This window comes from Ips typographus, linkage group LG1 (genome assembly GCF_016097725.1).
Source record: "Ips typographus isolate SLU linkage group LG1, UJ_Ityp_2.0, whole genome shotgun sequence".
Classification (NCBI taxonomy): Eukaryota; Metazoa; Arthropoda; class Insecta; order Coleoptera; family Curculionidae; genus Ips; species Ips typographus.
Genome location: NC_138422.1, coordinates 9917939 through 9921764, shown reverse-complemented (window position 1 = coordinate 9921764; position 3826 = coordinate 9917939). Strand labels below are relative to the sequence as shown.

The window sequence follows — 3826 nt, the reverse complement described above, 5'->3', positions numbered from 1 at the left end:
GCTAAAAAATTTTAAAAAACCAAGGTTATCTAACTAACACTTAACGTTATAGAAAAAATAAAACTTAAAAAAAACTGAAATTTTCAAAATAACCCTTTCATTTGGAAACATAAAAGTAAGTACGTTAATTTGCTTTCAAAGTGCTCGTATTAAATTTCTAATAAATCTTAAAATAAAAATAATGTGTAAAAGTGAGTAACAAAGTTTTTCATTTGAATAAAAATTTAATTGAAAGTAGTGCAGTCTAAATAATCGCGTTTGACATATCCTGTAAAGTAATGTTCATCAAACTTCTCATAAATTATAAAAATTGGAATAAAATTGGTTTTTATTGAATTTTTTCGTCATTTATGAAGCAAATCATAAGTTGTCATACATCACTGAAATCAGAATTATGAATACCTCTTCAAATAAAGTACTACATAAATACAAAAAATCAAAATTTCAGTTTTTTTCGGATATTTTCGGAAGTACTAGGAAAATCGAAATTTCTAAAACGACATTTGGTTCAACTTTAAATTGAGCAACTTTGCCTCAACTTTCTCGTATCTCTTATAGTTTCCGAGATCCCAATGTTGAGGGTCGAATTTGAATTTCCCTGTAAAGCTATAAAATTGTCATTTATGAGTAGGATCATGCAGTAGGAGCAATTTAATCTTGTTTACTATCATAGAAACTCTATCTGTAAAATGCTTGGTTTGAGTCTTGAAATTGATCATTGAACTATTAAATTCTGTCTGTCTTAGCAAAGTTTCAAAACGTGTTGTGTGTAATATACATTTGAATATACATTTTAACTTAATGTGCTGTTTTTTAATACTAAAATGCTCTCTAAGTATTTTCTAATAGAACCAACATTGTCTTAAAGACATAGAAAGAAGACCAACGACCTCAGCCAGCCGCTGATTTGACATGACTGCACCTTATGAATTTCAAATGTTAACTTAGATTGCGACAAGTGATTGCAGAATACGCGCATTGCAAACGAGACATTAACATTCAATGTGTATTTTTCAATCGCAGAGTATCGATAATATGAATTTGTCGATCGTGCCTTATTGTCTCTACGTGACGGCCCTTCCTCGACTAAAGACGATTTTTTATTCCAAGAACTAATACAATGTTGCTATAAATCCGCACATTTTTAGTAAGAGAAATCTGAAGCAGCCAACTTAAAGAAATAAATAAATGTATAAACAACAGTGGTCCGACACGAAGCAAGCGTCATTAATACCTTGTCCCCATTAATGTATTTTTTTAACAGTGGCGCTGACCTTTTGACGCCCACACTATAAAAATAACCAGATATCTTTCAGAGATCTGTCTTAAAAATGTTTAATTTCCGATTTGGCCGAAGGCTAGTTTTTTTGATATTTTACTAGAAAACCGAGTAGAAAACGCATGTGTTATGACAGCCGGCATGAGAAACGTAGTTTCTAAAAATATTTTTATATTAATCGTTTGTTTCTGGTTTTGTAGTTTAGGACGGATCTATTTTTCCAAGGAGAATCAAAATAAAAGCAATGTGCTTTGATCGAGTGGGTTGTAAGTAGTCTGGTTGGTAATCCCGTTACAAATCCCGATTTAGTGACAAAATTCCCGCTTGAAACTCGCATTTTTCGGGATTTGTGAGATGTTGTCTTGACATTCTTTTTTTTGTCAAGATTATACAAGGTCCTTTGCAGCTTAAGAAGCTGATAAAGTACCTAGTCTAGACTCCACTATGCATTAATTTATCTAATCTCTATTCATGCCGATATTATAATGAAGTGGAGCCTTTCCATTATTTTTTGGTTTAATTTTATAAAAGAGAAGATTTAAATTTGTCTAGATTAAGTTTAGTAAGCTGTTTCAAAAAATGTAGCCTTTTATACATAATATTGACTGGAAACTATAAGTAATCTAGGTATAATCAATGATATAAATATAAAAATATAACCGTAGATATGGCAATGTCGGATAACTCCAAAAAGGCACGTGACATAAACACTGGAACTGATTTGAAAGTTACATGTTGATCGGCATCCTCAAAAAATGAGTGATAATCTCTTCATTCCTACTGAAATTCAGCAAGAAACAACTTTATGGCGGCTACCAGCGAAAAGTAAAAGTATATGAGGAAATGGTGGAATTCAACAACTGGAGAAAAAAAGGGGTATAGCAGAAGGAGCAATTACAGAAGAGGTTCTATTATCCTATTTGTTTAATTTGAAGAAACAAACCGAAGAGGGCAAAGATACTGGAGAGGGAGCAAACTGAAGAATTTCTAAGAAAAGCACCGGGTCAGGAATATATACAAGTTAAGGTAGGAAGTTCACGAAGTTAATATTGCAATTTACATATGAAATATTTTTTTTAACCTTTTACAGATTGCAAGGATCATAGGAATTGTAGGTGCTTGTCGATGCAACGAATTAACCTTCTTGGATATCAGTCAAGTCCAAGACAAAGGCAGTTACTTCCATGTGCTCATTCCGAATACGGAAACAAACATTTCAAGAAGCGATTATTGAAGAAGCCTTTTCAGTAATATGTCGAAAATACATAAATTTGCGACCTAAAACTGCTGATGGGAGGTTCTTCTTGCGATATGTGGATGGAAAATGTAATTATCTCACAACCAAATTTTTTAAAAGTGGTGTCGTTTCTTGGACCTTCTAGTCCAGAAAGTTTTACCGGACATGGAATGAGACGCTCTTCGGCAACATTATTGGTCGATGCTGGAGGCGATATTACCACTCTCAAGCGCTACGGAGGTTGGAAGTCGAGTACGGAAGCGGAAAGTTATATTGAAGATTCATTGTGCAACAAAATGGCAATTGCTGAAAAAATACAAGTTTTACCTAAAGACCGCAAAGTTGGCCTTTCCAGTTCTTCAGACACTCCAAATCAAGTGGATTCGAAAACTGCTGACCAAAATAAGTTTGTTTTTTACATAAATGTTAATGTTAATAATAATTCCAAATAAAATACTATAAAATCGAAGGGTGGTATTTATTGTGATTCCGACTACGTTTGTCTGTAAAAATAGGTACTGACTTTGCAGGAAAGCGTAGTGTTATGAGTTTAATACACGATAGTGTATTAGAAGGCCTTTAATACACTGTCGTGTATAAGAAGGTCTTTAATCCACTCCAAAAAGACGTATTAAACCTTCATATAATATACGAGTCGTGGATAAATGTTATTTATGTCTTTTAACAGCAAATTTGTTAAGAAAGTTGATAACTGAGATAATAGAAATTTTGTGTCTAAATCAAGTACTTTAAACCAGTTAGGGCCGGTACTTTCACCTCCGAATAAATTTATTCTCAGGATAATTTCTATAGAAAAGACGGAATTGACCAATAGCAGCGTCTGATTTCACGGTTTCCATAGATATTATAAGAATAAAGTTATTCTGAACTGAAAGTACTGGGCCTTAATCAAGCGTTTTACACCTCGATAGTTTACCATATAAAAGACAGTCTAGTTTACTTAATAGCTCAATCATCAATAATTTAAAACAGTTAAATAATAATTTTATAGTCGGATGAACCAAATCAGAATTTATATCTAGGAAATTAATACTACAACCAAAAGTTCGAGAGAACGTTAGGCAAACTACTTGGGAGAGTAGCCGAGAGCTGCGGTTACGCATTCGACCTCAAAGATGCCATTCTAAATGAATATTTAGTCGGTGGGGCTTTAGAAGTTTCGTTTTGCCCCAAAATGGAATTTAAAGTTGTGTCAGACGACCGACTATCTGAAAAATGTGGAAAAGTTTCGTCTTAAAGTTCTAGCGTCTTCAATTATTAAATTAAACTTGCTCCAAGTTTTTAACCTT

General features: G+C 33.1%; 1 long non-coding RNA gene across 1 annotated transcript; it reads left to right on the top strand.

Moving 5' to 3' along the window:
- Positions 1-1283: 1283 nt before the first annotated feature.
- Positions 1284-2985, top strand: LOC145733055 (uncharacterized). The gene is made up of 2 exons (XR_014179113.1): positions 1284-2305; positions 2370-2985. It is a non-coding gene; the product is annotated as an uncharacterized LOC145733055 (long non-coding RNA).
- Positions 2986-3826: the final 841 nt, after the last annotated feature.